The sequence below is a fragment of the Apostichopus japonicus genome, chromosome 17, assembly GCF_037975245.1.
Source record: "Apostichopus japonicus isolate 1M-3 chromosome 17, ASM3797524v1, whole genome shotgun sequence".
Taxonomy (NCBI): Eukaryota; Metazoa; Echinodermata; class Holothuroidea; order Aspidochirotida; family Stichopodidae; genus Apostichopus; species Apostichopus japonicus.
In genome coordinates, this window is record NC_092577.1 from 20,628,988 (window position 1) to 20,647,362 (window position 18,375).

General features: G+C 44.2%; 1 long non-coding RNA gene across 1 annotated transcript; it reads left to right on the forward strand.

The window, feature by feature from the left end:
* The first annotated feature begins 5,098 nt into the window (after positions 1-5,098).
* LOC139984730 (uncharacterized) lies at positions 5,099-10,603 on the forward strand. The gene is made up of 3 exons (XR_011799161.1): positions 5,099-5,654; positions 8,067-8,128; positions 10,160-10,603. It is a non-coding gene; the product is annotated as an uncharacterized lncRNA (long non-coding RNA).
* The last annotated feature ends 7,772 nt before the right edge of the window (positions 10,604-18,375 follow it).

The following is an 18,375-nucleotide window of genomic DNA, read 5'->3' on the forward strand; positions in this document are numbered from 1 at the left end:
TGAAAAGTACCACGGTGCCCGCGTCAGGGCCCGTGTCGAAGCGGTGGAAGCCGAGGAGCGCCCTTCACTGAGGTTTTACCAGTCCGTTAGCTCATCGGCGGGTGAGAGACGCGTCCCGTCTGTGCGCGCTACCGATGGGACCGTGGTCAGTGACCCTCACGGCATTGCCCGCGTATATAAAGAGTATTATTCGAGTTTGTTTACGCGTGGCAATGTCGACTTGTCGGCGCAGGCTGATTTATTGAGGGGAATCTCTAAAACCGTTCCCCACGATGTCAATGATATTTTAGGGGGCGGAATAACCACTGTTGAGCTTTGGAGGGCGCTTTCGAAGATGAAGAATGGCAAGTCCCCGGGTTCGGACGGGCTTCCGAGGGAGTTCTACCGAACCTTCTGGGCAATAATAGGACCGGACATCAGAGCCGTCTTGGAGGACGCCTTCCAAAACGGACTGTTAAACCAAAGTCAACGTCTGGGCATGATTACTTTGCTGCCAAAGTCTGGGGACCCCTTGGATCCCCAAAACAAGCGTCCGATCACCTTCTTAAATGTGGACTACAAGTTGCTGGCTAAGGCTTTGTGCAACCGCCTTGCACTGGCTATGCCGCATCTTGTTGGTGATCTCCAGACTTGTGCAGTGAAGGGTCATTGCATCCAGCAGAACTTGTGGTTGATGCGCGACTTGACCGACTTTGTTATTGAACGTGATCTGCCATGTGCATTGGTGTCTCTGGACCAGCAGAAGGCTTTTGACATGGTGGATCGCGGTTTTTTAATGAATGTATTGGAGACGTTTCGGTTGCACCCGGTTTTTCGTAAATGGATTTCTCTTTTGTATCAAGAAAGTTTCAGTTCTGTTATCGTAAATGGGTTTTGTTCGGAGGTTTTTAACGTAGAGAGGGGGGTGCGCCAGGGGTGCCCTCTGTCTCCATTACTTTATGTTTTGTTTAGCGAGTCCCTCTCTCGTCTTTTGGAAAGGGACTCCAAACTTGTTCCATTCGTTGTGCCAGGGGGTGCCAAAGTGAAATGCGCTCAATATGCAGATGACGTGACATGTATTGTTTCGAGTCTCGGCTCCTTTCGCGCACTCTCGCAGGATTTATCTATTTTTGAGAGAGCTACCGGGGCGAAGTTGAATCCAGAAAAGACAAAGGGCCTTCGTCTTGGTAGCTGGAGATACAGAGATTTACCATTCGGTGCGTCGTGGTCGGATCAGAATATCAAAATTAATGGTATATGGTTCGGCTAAGATGCACCTTGTGATGTCACCTGGAACGAGAGGGCTGAGGTATTTCAGAGCAGACTCGAAACCTTTGGCACCCGCTGGCTTTCGATCTTGGGGAAAGTCACCGTTATTAATCGTTTCGTTTCGCCCATCTTGTGGTACCCGGGAGCGGTGTACCCTATTCCGCGTCGCGTCCTGGTGCGGTTGGAGAGGGCGATTTTTTCATTCATATGGTCTGGTGGTACAGAGCTGGTCAAGAGGGCGGTATTGTACCAAAAACTGGAGAAGGGGGGACCAGGGGTGGTTCATGTGGGAAGTAAGTTAACTTGTTTGTTATTTAAGCAATTGTTTGTAGCGGTAACTGACCCAGGGTTGCCTTGTTCATATTTTGTACGTTTTTGGGGCGGGTTGCACTTGCGTCGATGGGTTCCGGCGCTGTTTAGCAACAGAGAACCGCATAGTAGCACACCAAGCAGAGTGGTGCGTGTCATTTGCTGTGCTCTTATTGAGTTGCCCCCTGTTGACCTGTCACGGCCGGCCCTCGTTCTCAGTTCCTTGCGGGATAGGGCCTTGAATGCAATTTTTGTACAGGGACGTCATCCTGTCGAAGTATGGCGTTCGGTGCATTGAAGGCTGAATGGTTGCAGGCTCCGTGATCTTGCGTGGAGAATTGCACACGGTGCCTTGGTGACCAATCTGAAAGGTATCACTGGCGATTGGGTGATGGACTGTGCCCGAGGACCGGCTGTGACAGCTTAGAAAGTACTGCCCATGTTTTTTGGCATTGCCCCTTTGTTTTGAACTTGTGGGAGTGGTTTCAGTCCTGGACCGACCGTTTAACGGGAGACCGTTCCTGGTCGGTAGGACAGGGCTTTGTTTTATATGGATTAGATCCTCCAGTTTGTTCCGTTGCTGTGTTGCAGCGTATCATTTATGTTTGTTCTGTTGTAAAAAAACTTATTTGGAGGAATAGATGTGATATTGTTTTTAGGGGGAAATTTGCCAGTTGGCAGGCAGTCCTGGAGGCGGTGAAGTCTGACATTCGCCTTCAAGTTGAAGGCGACTTTCGCCGTTTATCTGGGGCTGCCTTTTTTGGACGGTGGTGTGCTGGGGAAGGCTGTTTTGTTTCGCTGCGTGCTGGTCGTCCTTTTGTGGTTTTTTGAATGTTTCAGTGGGTGGTTGGGCGTTTTGTCTGTACAGGTCGGTGGGCGTATGTACTTTTTTCTTTTGGCTCGCTTGACCTGAGTTTCGTTTGTAGGAATGGGGTGGTTTGGTAGTGCCGTTTGGCCGTGAAGTTTTGTATCCCGTTCGACGGGTCACGTAAAAAGCACAATTTTTTTTAGCTGGGCGTAGTGTGCGTCGTTTAGGCGCAGTGGCGTTTTGCGCGGAGCCATTTTTTTGGCTATCTTAAGATTTATGTTTTAAAAAATGACATATTTTGTCGATTTTTAAACAAATCACAGGAATGGCCGATTTACCTCAGATTTGGGGGGTGGCACGTTCCAGGTCCCTCTATAGTCCAAAAAATATTGGTGACATTTGACCTACTTTCCCGGGTCACGTGATGAAAAAATAGGTAACTTTTGGGTTATTGTGCATGTCAAACTGACCAAACTCATACACATGATAGAGGGGACCGAGGTCGGTCGAACGATGTACCGCCCACCCCATTGCACCCCCTGGGGAGGGGGGATTTTTGTATCGTACATCATGTACATTTACATGATGTACTACATACACGTACATTAATGTTGACATGTCCATTATTGTGTACATCATGTTCACTATTTGGTACATCAATATCGGGCCACTCCCTACGGGCCAGAGTCACCATCCGAGGCGGGATTTACTCCCAAGTACGGTGGCGTAATCGGTTTTTCGAAATCTCGTCTGTGTGGCGCCCTATAGCGTCCCCAGTGATTAAATCGCCCCTATATTTTCAGGGATTGCTTTGATCGGCCTAAAGATCCCACCATTCGACTCCCCGTAGCCGAAAACCTATGGGAAAAATATTTCATTACTATTAGGGCTTGGGCGCCAGCGGTAATAAGGGCGCATCCCCATGGTGGAGAATGTGCGCCATGTTGTGCGCCCGTACGCTTGGCACAGTCCGACACAGAATTTAATGCTGAGTAACAATGCCAAAACACCATCTTACTAGCATGTCGCATTCTCGAGTTATGGGCGAAAAATGGATTTTGGCGAAATGGGGGCGCACTCCGTTTTTATGCAGCGGTAAAGGCACCCCACATAGACTTTCTAGCGGACCTTTCGGTCTAGCGGACCTTTCGGTCTAGCGGACCTTTCGGTCTAGCGGACCTTTCGGTCTAGCGGACCTTTCGGTCTAGCGGACCTTTCGGTCTAGCGGACCTTTCGGTCTAGCGGACCTTTCGGTCTAGCGGACCTTTCGGTCTAGCGGACCTTTCGGTCTAGCGGACCTTTCGGTCTAGCGGACCTTTCGGTCTAGCGGACCTTTCGGTCTAGCGGACCTTTCGGTCTAGCGGACCTTTCGGTCTAGCGGACCTTTCGGTCTAGCGGACCTTTCGGTCTAGCGGACCTTTCGGTCTAGCGGACCTTTCGGTCTAGCGGACCTTTCGGTCTAGCGGACCCCGCTCCCGCATGGCGAGTCCCGTAAAAAGCATCTGTAATGTACACATAGCTTGTTATTGTGTAAAAGTAAGTTCAATCCTAGCAGGAGAAGTAACAGTAACAAATGGGACAAAACCATGCACAGAATACAGACAGGTTAATGAGCACATGGTGAACACAATGAGATACCAGGGAGTTGTTTGATACATGTAAGGAGATTAGTAGACAAGGGATGGAAGGAAGAAAGCAACAGGGGAAGAGGAGGGGTAGGAGGTAAACAGTGGAGGGACGAAGAGAGGATTAAAGGAACAGGGTAGGGAATAAAGTGAAGGACAAAGACAGAAAGGTGTGGAGAGAAAAAAAGAAAAGGGGGTGGAAGAGGGCTGTGAGAAGAGGAGTGAAGGAGGGGGTGGGGGCGGGGAACAAGGGAAGGAGGGGACAGAAGAAAAGTTAGTCATGTCCTTCCTGAATGTTGAGCCCATGAGGTTGAATGGTGCTAGTGTTAGTGTGAAATTGAATTCTGGCAAAATAGTCTTACAACAGCACTTTGGACCTCACAAGTTTCAGTATACTGTATCAATGACTTCATGTAACTGTCATAAATCCAATGATACACATTCACAAGATAAAATACCTTAGGAATCTTCAACTCTTCTAAATATTTACTCCAGCTTTCCATAAAGTATTCTTTGGAAATGATGCTTTGTTGTTCACCAATGCCAATTTCTATCATTTCCTTCTTCATGCGTGCATAAAGAGAAGTATTTGTATATGACACTGCAAGGTGCACTTATGTTTTGTGGGGCATGCAATCCCCAATACGTTCGAATAAACACCTCATCCAAGCCAGTGCAGATGTAATTTTGTTCTCATCCTTTTCTTGCCTAAAAGTTTATTGCCATGAATTGCATTTTTCTTGTCAGCTTCAAATGATTTTAGACAATCTTTGAATAACTTGCTTACTAATAGCAAAAAACATACAAAATGCTTTCTCACATAAAATCTTCCCACAAATTACACAAATAGAACAAGATTTGTATCTGTTGTGACGTGATCTTTCCTAATGAATCCTAATATTGTCCAGAGTGAATTGCTTTAGCTCAGTTTCCCTTACTTCACTAACCTCATGTTCTAGGTCATCGTAAACAAGCGATTAGATACAGCTACGATCACAGCAATCAGATTGGAACATAGGCAGTGGATCAAATGCTTGATCGCGTCTCCTTCGTTTTTATCTCCATACATATATGGAGATTATCTCACACCAATCGTTTCAGTCTGAGGGCTCTTTAAATGCCTACTAGTTTTTACCCTAATGTCTGTTTGATGTGAAATTTCATCGTAGTGTACATCACAAGATGACACTTAAATGTTACTTATTGATAACATTTTAAAATGATCAGAAAGCATTGTTTTGGTACGTTATCCGTAATTTTTTAGCTGATTTTTAATACAGCGCAAGGTACTTAAAGGTATTGCGATGTAGACGTAACCATTTGCTCAATTACATCGGTGAACATAGTGTTATTATTTGTTATCGTGACCTGGACCTTTAAATTCAACTCCCTGTCTTTATGATAATTAGATAAAAGCACACGGTGATCATGCAGTAATAAGGCAATATTATTGGTTGAATTTATGATTCCTATTGTGATTGGACGAGCGCTTGTCTAGACTGTGCACTTGCTCGTACCACCCGTGACGTTTTGTATCCCGCATGGCGGGTCACGTGAAAAGCACACCAAACCCAACTCTCCACAATTAGATAGATCCAGTGCAGCAGAATATTGGTATTTGCGTTCCATATTTACCAAATCCAACTCGTCAGTAGAAGAAAGCGGTAAGTCTATTTATTTAGTAAGTATTTAATGATAATATTTAAATCATAATAATATCAATTTTGGAGGCCACTGTGTTCGATCTAACGTTACTCCGTTAGTACAGTGGACCTAGCGTAGGTCTAAGTTAAGGCTGATTTGTACTAGTCTATTATTACTAGGCCTAGCCTAGGCCTATATACGGTATTGCGAAGTTAGGAACTTTGCTAAGATCGGACACCCATGTTCGTAATATTACAGCAAGGGAAAATGAAAACCTACCAGTTTTCAAATATGTAATAAAAATCATCAACAAATTCGATGTTAGGTCACAACATTTTACGATCTTCCCACAAAAAATGACCTTTAAAAAATATTTCCGTCAGGTATTTGAACATTGTGTTAACTTGCATGGATCCTCGCAAAAGTCACTTTTACCAATCAACCACAATTTTCGTTGAATAAAATGAATATATTATGAATTGAAGGTAAGAATAAGACCAGTCTATGCCTTTTAACTTTTGGCCGCCATTTTAGTTGGCCGTTCGAATTATACTCCGACGTTGTCAACCTAGGCATAGGCTAGGCTGAGCCAATATTTTCCTGTACAGAAAATACAAAATTTTCCGTAAAAAATTTACCGGAATTTCAGAAACTTTCACAATTGATATCTGCTGAGCAGATCTAATGAAGGGTGAATTTTGTTTCACACGTTTATTTCTTCAGTTCAATGGTTGAAAATCCTCTCATATTCTGTTTCTAAACTATGCAGGGTCCATTTAAATAGTAATACTACTAGTACTAGGCTAGTTGTACTCGTAAGTAATATATAACAGTAAGAGTAATGTGAAGTTAGGAACAATGCATAGTCTGAACACCTTCATTTTCGTAATATTTAAGCATGAGAAAAATAAATCCTACCAGTTCAAATATATGTAATAAAGGCTCCAGCCAGGCCTAGTTGCATTAATACCCCGCCACAATTTACCTGCACCCTGTAGGCCTAGGTGGCTGCTTGGTAGCTACGTTCTTAAATGGCTACGTTCTTGATAACGATGCAATCGTAGCCACTATCCCTACTTCCCTCTGACTCTGAATTATTTTCTACTGTTCCCTGTACAAAATGATACACACAAATGAGAAAGATGCAACTGGACCCACCCTAGCCACTCTTCCTACACATTCAGATTTAAACAATTCTTAAACATTTCTCTGTATCAAAAGATAGGCAGAAATGAGAACGCTGCAATTGGAGCCATCTAGCCACTCTTTCTACTCCCCTCACATTTTTCTTTATTAAAAGATAGGCAGAAATGAGACCGATGCAATCAGAGCCATGGTAGCCACACATTCTACTTCCCTCGGTCTTTATTAGAATGTAAAAGGGATAGGCAGAAATGAAAACCAAGCCTTCGTAGCCACTATCCTTACTCCCCTCCGACTTAAAATTTTCTTTAACATTTGTTTGTATAAAAAAATAGGCCGAAATGAAAACAATGGAATTAAAGCCATCTTAGGCACTCTGCCTGCGACCCTGAGACTAAAAATATTTTTCATTATTTTTCTGGATAAAAGGATAGGCAGAATTAAGTATGTGTAACTGGGGCCATCATAGCCACTCTGCCTGCTCCCCTCAGACTTAGAATAATTTTCAACATATCTATGAAAAAGTTTCTGGGGTAGAAGAAAAAAAATGCCAATATTTGAAACATGTTTATATCAGTTTGTATTGTCTCTGTTTAGACCAAGTGAGAAAAAAAATTAGGAGGCCCTTCTTTAATTTTGTAAACGGCCGCCCGACACATTTTTGGAGACTACCACCTGCCAGGTTAATTTTTAACTTTTTCCTTCAAAATATATAGACTCCCATGTGATGTACATACTAATAAACTATTTCCACATCATTGCAGAGTGATGCTGAAGTCTGTTGAAAAATACTATTTTTTAAATGATTTTTTCAAAAAGAAGTTTTTTAAAGTATTGTAGTGATTTCAGTGTGGTGAGAAAGTACATTTTCTAACATTAACTTCTTTACACCCATTGTAGTACATGACTTTAATGAAAGAGTCTTATTTAATCTTTGTAATCTGTACTCCTGAGAATCTGTAAGTGTTAATTAAAACACCTAATGAGCCATAGGAATAAGTGTTATAAGCATATCTTACCTTGATTTAAAAGCTTGGGAAAGTTTTACTGCATGCTCTTATAGTACTAATATTCTGCCCTCTCTATTGTGCACAACCCTGAAGACTGCATTCCACCAAACCAAGTCAAATGACCCTACAAATTTCAGTATCAAAATTCAATTGTGCCTTTCAGCTCCTGCCTATAATATAATACAACAAATTATAAAGCTAACTCAACAATCAAAACCAGTAAACCATAAACACATGAACAAAAATGCTCATGACAACTATTTTCCAATTTCTTCACAGATAACAGGAAAACAAGTTTCAGCCGAAGCAACCTACACCATCATTCGCATAGATAACGAAGAGTAAGTTCAATTGACATAGATAATTTCATCACACATGAGCATTTGTGTCCTTCCTTACAAGAAAATTTACATCCTCACCAATCACCATATTTGAACAAAACACCACCCTACTATTTAAGTTAAACTCATATATGGTTCAGTTGTAGGTTAACAGCAAATTGAAAGTTTTGGAAGAAAAAACAGCCTTCCGTTACCTTTGTTTTCACTTTCTGTAAAACAATCAGATATATCTTGGTAGCTGCGGACCGTTAACAATAACTCCAATGTTCAACAATATTCTGTGATTTGTTCTCAATCTGGTGACCTCAAATTCAAGCATTAAATGAAACTGTGAACCAAGATTCATATATATCATTTTTAGCTCATACCTACAGATTTCATGGTACAATGTTGAGGATTTGTCACGATACTACTGTGGAAGTGTTACTTTCAGGTTGTTTGTGAATGTAAGATCAAAGGTCAACTAAGGGTCTTTTGTGACCAGGGCCATGTCCCTCTATTTTCAATAACACTCTTAATTGATGGCCTCCAAACTACCTTGAAAATAGTTGCCACCAAATGTTGACTATATGTACGAAGTTACATGTTCATACCAAGTTTCATGTTGATTCAACAACAAGGGCGGCGGAACCGGGGGGGGGGCACGTGCCCCCCCCCCACTTTTCCTCAGATTAAAAATGTGCCCTTTTTCTACATACAAATTTTTAAATAAAAAAGCGAAACCCAAAGCGAAACCCACGTCAAATGAAATATTTCGGGAAGTTTTAAATGTTTACTACCACAGGCGTAGGAGCCCAATTTGATTTGGGGGGGATAACGACTTGGCCGAAAAATATGACCAAAATTTTTCGCGCGCTTGGCGCGCGTTCAGCATTTTAATGTGCATATCATATAGGCATGCGTTGGTTATTACATCGCATGGCAATAACATACAATCATTTGCCGTGTTATAACCCTTCCAAATCGGTTATAATTATTGGGAAAGTCGTTACAATAATAATGATCATAATATCAGATTAACCATTGAAAAACACATAGAAAATTACTTTTCTTTCAGTATTTTGACATATTTCATTTGCTTTCATGCATGTATCGACCGCGTGTGCAGGGACTTGGACTTTATAATGATTTCACCTCATTTTTTCCCCCCTTGTTTCCCAATTTGCACATTAGATACTGCAGTGCTAGTATGCATTGTTTTCTTGAGGGGGGGGGCGTTGATGGAGTGATGTGTATACGCAAATAAGACAATACAATAACAGTTAAAAGGGTACTAAATATCAGTCCAATCGAATTTCTGCAAAGTGCCCTTCGACGTTGGTGCCCCCCCAGATTCAAAGTGCTTCCGCCGCCCTTGTTCAACAATGTCTAGTAATTTGCTTGTGGTGACCCAAAAAATTTACCTGCAAATTTTCAGCACAATGTACTAAGTTTCATGTTGATCCAACAGTGTCTGGTAATTTGACCTCAAATGACCCCCGGTGACCCTCGGAATTTTCAGCACGAAATATGGACTACATGTACCAAGTTTCATGTTCATCCAGCTATGTCTAGTTTGAGCCCAAAAATGCCAGGGCCTAAACACTTATAGATCAAAACTACCTACCTACCTAACATATGTATCAAGTTTGATCCAATTCCATTCAATACTTTTTGAGTTATGGACGTTTGTTATGAACAAAGAACAAAAGAAAAAGGACAGAATAACAGAAGGAGAGACATGATGATTTCTTAAGCTGCTCTCCCGCAATTAAAAATGTACCCTGGTTCACATCATATCTGCTCTGACCAGGGGACAGTAAAACGTGATTTGAATTTCAGCTTGAAACTTCTCCAAACATGCCTCTGTCGCCTTTTGCTGATCGCTGAACGATGATTATCAGTAAACATGCAAGTGTACCTTCCGAACTGTGTCCGACAACCTTCTCCCTGTCCTTAGAAGGAGACACATTATCTTGAGTGTTTTCCTGTACCAAGAAAATAAATTCATCTGCCCTAGTTTATTTACTTTTATTTCTTCTCAAATTTCAGACTAGACAATATCTCCATCATCACAGAGTGCGGGAACACCTTCGACCTACCTTCCAGTCTGCTCGAAGTCACTGGCCTTGACCTTATTGACATGACTCCGCTTCAATGTCAATTGACAGTGGAAGGAGATAAGGTCAAGAAGAATCAGTTCGAGTATCCTGTTACTACAGCAGTATAGTTGAAAGTCCAAAAAAGAAACTGATGACTAGAGGTTATTTCTGGACAGAATTGGCCCCTGGTTGACTGTTATTTGGTCATCTGTATAATCCCAGTCTTCTCGAAGTCACTGGCTTTGACCTTATTAACATGACTCCGCTTCAATGTCAATTGACAATAGAAAATAGAGTCAAAGATAAACAGTTTACCCTGTTGCTACAGGTGTATACAGTAGTTAGCAAGTCAAAATAAGAAACTGACAACCAGGGCTCGAGCCGAAAGAATCTATGCAGTTGGCAGTTGGCTTTCGTGGAGTGCGGACGTGTTTTCGCTCTCGCTCTTCATCTGTTACAGCTTTTACTATCACTTTACTTCCCGCCGGGCGGGTGTGGTAGCTTGTGTTCGTGTGTGAGTCAGTTCGTTGTTTAGTGTAGTTGGTGTGTTTTGGGTTTGGTTTGGGTTTGTTTCGTTTTGGTTTTTGTATAGGTGCGTGGCTTTGCCACACCCCTAGCTGTCATGGCGGCTCGCCGTGACAGCAAAATCGTATTGTTGAGTTTTTCGGGGGAGGCTAAGGTCGTCCCCGGACAAGTTTTTTCAGTTTTGCGTTCTGTTGGTTTAAAAGTCCCTGGAGAGGTTGACGCGCTTCAGCGTAAACCTCTCCGGGGTATGAATTGTTTTGATGTTCGCTTTACCTCGGAGGCTGCCCGCGTCCGAGGCGTCCATGTGTTGGAGGGAGTCGAGGGACTGAAGGTCACACCGTACGACAGTTCGGTGTGGGTGACAGTCCTCCATCTCCCTCTGGACATGTCTGAACAGATTGTTGTGCGGACACTGGGGCGTTTTGGGAAAGTAACCGGCTACGAGGAGCCGGAATTCCTTGAATGTAAGGGTGTAAAGACCGGGACCAGACGAGTTAGATTACAACTCAAGTCCGATATCCCCTCTACCTTGTGGGCTAATGGGCACAGGGCCCACGTTGCATACCCGGGCCAGCCTCGCACTTGTTGGAGGTGTGGGCTGGAAGGGCATGAGGCCAGGTTGTGCCCGAACAAGCGGTGTAGCCGCTGTTTACAGGTTGGGCATACCCTGGCCGAGTGTAAAGGGGATATCGTATGTAACTCGTGTGGGAAAACGGGCCATCTCGCTCGTTTATGCCCAGACCGCTCATACGCCGCGAGAGTGGCTACGGGCGTGGTTGAAGCGGTCCCCGTCCCGGCCTTTCAAACCGTATCACCTGATGCTCCTCTCATCGCCCCAGTGTCCGACACTAGCGCCCCGGTGGAGGTTTTCAACTCCCCTTCGTGTTCTACCTCGTCCCTGGAGGAAGTTGCCGCTCCGGCCGAGACTGCCAGCCTGCCCACTAAGGCGGAGCAGGACAAAACGGCGGAGATGGTATTAGCGGAGTGGCATGCGGAGCAGGATGCCGCTTGTACTGGTTCACCGGTAGCTGCGCCCGCTATCGGTGACACTAGTCGGCCCTTGAGTCAACCGGCCCAAGAGACATTAAGTGGCCCAGATTCTGACTCGCCAATGGAGGACAGCACTACAGCCTTAGCAGTTGTGGCTAAGGAGTCCTCCGATTGGTTTGATGAGACAAAACACGCCACTGATCTCACTGACTCGAGCGGCCCTTCCACCCTGCCCGCAGTCGCTTCCACTATACCGGACACGATGGTCGCTAGTGGACCTCCTGTTCCTTGGGACGAGGAGCTAAGAGGTCTGCTAGGTCGTAGGAAAAGGGGAAACACCGCTAAGGGCCTGAAAAGAGCCGTATTGGGAAAACATCGCAGGTTATGACACCAGACACCTTATCCCTCGTCACCCTTAATGTGAATGGGATGAGGGGTACCCCAAAAAGGCGACGGATTTTACAGTTCTGCAAGTTGCTCCAAGTGGATGTGGTCCTTTTGCAAGAGACCCACATATCTTGTGAGAGTGATGTTCATCTTTGGTCCTTGGAGTGGGGAGGAGGCCTTTATGCCTCCTTTGGATCAGGGGCATCTTGCGGGACTGTAATTTTGGTGTCCCCAAAACTGTGTCATTGTGTGGGAAAAGTGGAGAAAGACCATGAAGGTCGGGTGGTGTGCATACACTTAAGGCTCACGCGGGGTGAGTTGGTTGTTTGCAATGTGTATGCCCCCAACCGGCCAGCATGTAGGAAAAATTTCTTCACGGTGTTGCCATCCTTTGTACCGGGTAAGGCAAATTGTATCCTTGGGGGGGACTTTAACTGTGTCCCTCACTCTGCGTTAGATAGACGTTCGAGGAAAGAGTCCCCCAATTGTACCACCGGCATGATTGAGCTAGGCTTGTTTGTCAAGCACCGAGATCTTGTGGATGTTTGGAGGTCCCAAAATCCCCAGGTGGTTGCTTGTACTTGGCATAAACCAGATGGAACAGTTTCATCCAGACTCGACAGGTTTTATGCCCCGCGCAAGTTTCCTCGATCTCGGTGCTCGATTATTTCATGTCCTTTATCTGATCATGACGCTGTTGTTTTGCGCTTGCAGCTGCCGGAGTCCTTTCATGTGGAGAAGGGACTTTGGCGGCTAAACACGGAAATTGTTAAAGAGCAAAACTTCAAGGAGCAATTTGTCGAGAAGTACAGAGGATGGCAGTCCCTCAAGCCTGCTTTTCCCAATGCGTTAGTCTGGTGGGACGAGGTCAAGTCCCTCATCAAGCAGTTCGCAATCAGGTATTGTGTTGAGAGAGCTCACCAACGGAGATTCAAGTTCCATTCCTTGTGCAACAGAGCAAGGGATGGTTCTTCATCGTCTGATCTGCATGCACTTGGAGTGTTTCTCGATGAGAAACTGCACGGAGCCCGAGTGCGTGCCAGAATCCACTTTGTTGAGGCGGACGAGAAGCCCACTATTCGTTTTTACCGGGACGACACCAAGTCTGTGGTTGACCGCAGAATAAGGGCAGTGTGTCATCCTGGGGGGGTCGTCGTGGAGAGCCCGCAGGCAGTCCTAGGGGTATTTGGGTCGTTCTTTTCGAACCTGTACTCCAGGGCTGCTGTTAGCGAGGATCTCCAGGAGGACTTGTTGTCTGGTATAGACAAGGCCCCCCCTGAGAGTAAAAATGATAGCTTGGGCTCGAATCTCTCCGTTGGTGAGCTCTGGACAGCGGTAGCAGCGATGAAGAAGGGAAAGTCCCCCGGTCCCGATGGCCTCCCGGCAGAGTTCTATAGGACCTTCTGGGAGGTCCTCGGTGGGGACTTGAGAGATGTGTTCGCTACCGCTTTCCAGTTGAATTACATGAGCCAAACACAGCGGGTTGGAAATATTGTTCTCCTCCCAAAGTCAGGAGATCCTTTGGACCCTAGAAATAGGCGTCCAATAACGCTGTTAAATGTGGACTACAAAATCCTGGCCAAAGCATTAGGAAATCGCTTATCGGACGTGATGCCGGATATTGTAGGTCCTCTCCAGACTTGTGCTGTGCGAGGCAAGTGTATTCAACATAACCTCTGGTTGATGAGAGACTTGATCGAGTTTGTTAAAGTTCGTGATTTGCCATGTGCACTGGTCTCACTGGACCAGGAAAAGGCCTTTGACATGGTAGATCACGACTTCCTGTTCAGAACCTTAGAGTCCTTCGGATTGAACTCCGTATATATTCGTTGGGTCTCGTTATTATACAAGGACGTCACGAGCATTGTCACTGTTAACGGATTAACTTCTGGTCCCTTCCCGGTTCGAAGAGGAGTCCGTCAGGGTTGTCCCCTCTCCCCGTTGTTGTATGTTCTCTTCAGCGAAACGCTCAGTACCTCGCTGGACAGATGCTTTGGATTTCGACCCTTCAACGTACCGGGTGGGGCTAGAGTTAAATGCGTGCAGTATGCCGATGACGTCACCTGTATTGTGTCGGACCTCGCCTCCTTCAAGCCTTTATCGAAGGTTTTGACCACCTTCCAAGAGGCTACTGGTGCCAGACTAAACAAGTCCAAGACCAAAGGGCTGCGATTGGGAGGTTGGCGCGGCCAATCCCTCCCGTTCGATGCTACTTGGTCAGATGTCATGATCAAGGTAAATGGCATCTGGCTAGGTTATGGTGCCCCGGAGGCCACCACTTGGGCCGAGAAGGCTGATCAAGTGGAGGCAAGGCTCGACACATTCAGTCACAGGTGGCTCTCCCTCCCTGGGAAGGTTACAGTTGTAAATAGGTTCATTGTTCCTCTCCTTTGGTATCCTGGTACGGTGATCGCCGCACCGGATCATGCCTTGGTGCGACTGGAGAGGATCATTTTTGATTTCATTTGGGGAAAGCGCAAACCAAACCTTGTCAAAAGGACCGTTCTGTATATGACCCCCTTGAGCGGTGGGCTTGGTTTGGTCCACCTACCATCTAAACTGCGCTTTCTCCTCTTGAAAGGTGTTTTTGTTGCTTTTGAAAATCCTTCGTTGCCCTTTGCTTTTTTTGTTAGGTACTGGGGTGGGTTTCTTTTGCGACACCACTGGCCCGGATCCTTTTCCAATAACCGGCCAAAGGCGACACGCCCTTCTGGGGTCTATACTCAGATTGGTGACTCTCTTCGTAGAATCAAAGAAGAGGGTGGGCCACATGTTCTGCTGAACGTGGCTCCCTCTGTGTTATACCCACCATTGTTTCGTTCAATGCTCGCGCCTGTGTGCCCGTCGGCTTGCCGGACCGCCATCTCTCCAGATGTGTGGCGGTCTGTGTGTTGCAAGTCACTAGATAGCCGTCTCAGGGACTTGGCGTGGAGGATTGCACATGGGGTCCTCATCACTAACCATTTTCGCCTAGTCAGGTGGCGATTAGGTGATGGGATTTGTCCCCGTGTGGGCTGTAAAGCCATCGAGACTATGCAACACCTTTTGCTGGAGTGTCCCTTTGTCCGGTTGGTGTGGGATTGGTTTCACGCCTTCGTTATTGGTGTTATTGGTTGCACACAGTGGGCCATTAGTAGTGATTTTGTTTTGTATGGTTTGTTGCCCCCTGTGTGCCCAACCTGGGTTAGGGATCTGCTGTTGTTGTTTGCCGCTGTTATCAGGAGACACATCTGGAACAGCAGATGCCGCCTAGTTTTCGATGGGGACGTCTGGAGGGCAGAGGATGTTGTCCCCCTCGTGCAAAGTGACATCAGGTTGCGCATGGAGGCGGACCATGCACGGCTTCCCGACACTGCCTTTCGTAGACGCTGGCGCAAGCCTGTCGTCTACTATCGGGACGGCGTTCCCCGGATGAAATTTGGAGTGAGTTAGTTGGTAGGTGTGGGGGCTGTGTGGTCGTTACATAATATAGGTTGGTTTAATTTTTCTCTTTGTGGTTTCGGGTTGGCTTTTTGGGGCTTGTTTGTAGTGTTTTATTTGTTTTGCTTCTGTTGGCCTTTGGGTCCGTGCCCTTTTCGCGTCACGTTAAACGCTGCGTTAGTGAGAGATTGATGGGTTTCAGTTGTTGCTTTACAGACTGGGTTTGTTTTTGGTTTTGTTGACCTTTGGTCCGTGTCCGTTTCTTAGCACGTAAAAAGCAATCATGAGTGCGTGTATGGGTATGTGTGTGTGTTACACAAAGCTTGTAAATAGGTTTTATCGGCACTCCAAAAGTGGATTGAGGTCACACTTGGTACAGAAGTTGCCCATCATTAGTAGACGATCTCTATTTATTTTGGTTCCAATGTCATGAATATTTATGAGTGGGCAGGGCTTAGAGCGAATTCTCTAAAATGTCAATATATCGGCAACTGCATGTCTGATTTTGATCAAACTTGTTTTGATGGCATTGGTAGGTGGTTTGGTACGTTTGCGTGGTACGAAATTTCATCTGATGAAAATTCTGAAGCTGGGAACGTAGTGCAATTTAGCTCATGACCAGACGTTATTTGTTTTTACAAAAGTAGCCCCTGTTATTTGGTCATCTGTATAATCGGATTAAACATTCGTTCTTACAAACTATTACTTTTCCATTAGACACGGTTTTCCATAACATGTGATACACTTCTTCATTTTGAAACTATATGCAAAAGACAGCTGAATCATATTCATGTACAAAGTTTTTTACTGAATTTATTCACTTCATATCATAATTCCAGTCTTATCAAACTATCTATTTCCAAATAAATTATTTTGTATTCCTTGCCAGAGGCTCAAAGAATCTATGCAATCATGATTGTGTGTCAGGATGTCCTCCTGTAGGTATCAATACAGGTTCTACAAAACCTGTATTCTTGATTCTGTTGAACATGCCATGTTAACAATTCAGTAAATCTACATTAATGGTATTTTTTGGGCAAAAATGAGTATCTTAAGCAAGTGTACAACAATGAAACTTTCTACATACGGTCGATAACAAGCCTACCAGACAACGTCAGTGGTGACCTCATTCTGTTTGTGAACACCACCATTCAAAACGCGGTGTTTACAGATTTCTGGTTATTACGTGCAGTATTCACATATACCTTTCATTATCTTGGGCAGTCTCAAGGAAGTAGTATACCCCTATTGTTTATTTATTGTTCCAGTAATCCAGTAATAAGAGAGGTTAAAATTAATTTTTTCACATGAAGCACAGCTATGGTCAGACTTCATATTTGGTGGATAGGTCCACAATCAGTGGCGGCTGTGCATGATATTTATTCAGAGAGAACAAACCGCAGGGGGGCTTTTACCTTCACAACATATCATTTTATACTTCCCCAGTCTTTTCAACCGATTCTTTCCCCCAAAATAGTACTTATTTATCATGTGTGCTCCAAAAGTCACCTATATTTCAACTAAAAAATTTATATCACCTTGCCGACATGTAATATCCAACACATTCCTGCCATTTAGTCTTTAGACAGACTATGACATTGTTATTGTTTTAAGTTTCTTTTATATTCCTTTTACATCATTTGTTCTTCTTTATTTTTATGTTTATAGTTCTATCAGCCATTTCTAGAATAGTGTTGAAATAAAACGAGCCTATAAAAAAACAATTACGACTATGTCATTTCTGTACATTTTAATATGTTGAAAATGCTGTAAATTTGAGGTCAAATTACTAGACATTGTTGGATCAACATGAAACTTGGTACCTTTAGCCAACATTTCGTGCTGCAAAATGGGGAGGTCATTTTACTAGACATTTATTCATGCTTGAATAGAATCCTCAAATTTGATTGGTGTTATCGTGAGGTTATGTAACGAATAATCAACGCTCTGTGTTTAGTGCTATCGCTGGATGCACTCTGGCTTCGCTTGTATTACACCCAGAGCGTTGATTATTCTATATATAACCTCACTCTAGACATAGAAATACACCCTAATTGTTAGATCAACATGAAACTTGGCACATAAGGTCATTGGAGCAAATTTGGTTATAATCATCAAAGTTCACAGGAAGTATATCTTATTAACCGCAGCAGCTATATTGACATGGTTTGCTATATAGTTGTAGGCTCATTTGCTCTGGAACTGGTGATTTGCATGGATACCGATGAAAAAACCACTAATAGCTCAACCATGCAAGACACTTGAGACGGATCACCTTGATTTATTTCTCAAGAAATGTTTCAATAGCAGTTTACATCGGTGGAAATAATATAGAATTACAAATTTTAAACAAGAGCAGCAATGCAGCTGTAAGTTCCTTCACACATTTTGTTTCCCATCTAAGTGGAGCAAAATGACAAAATGAGCACAACTAAATTCTCCTTTACTCAGCTGCACACCACAATAATATGAGCCATGAATATGAAACTGTATCCAAGGGCATGCATTGAAAGATTAAGTCCTCAGAGGCAGTTTTACTCCCTTTCTGTGGTTAACCCTGCTGTTCAACACTAACTGATGGTTGCTGCAGTATAAACTGCCTTACACTGTCATATGAACTGGCTAGGTGTCATATGATCCTTTGACACACTGTTTGACCACAACCAAATACCATGGAGCTATAAACAGATAGCTCCATGCAAATACCATGGAGCTATAAACAGAACTCCATGCAAATACTAAGGGACACAATTTTCAGGTTATATTTCCACAATGGAGTTGCAATCAGGCAAGACAATATTGTTGTGATTGATTGCTTCTGAGGTTAGTACTTTATGCAGACTG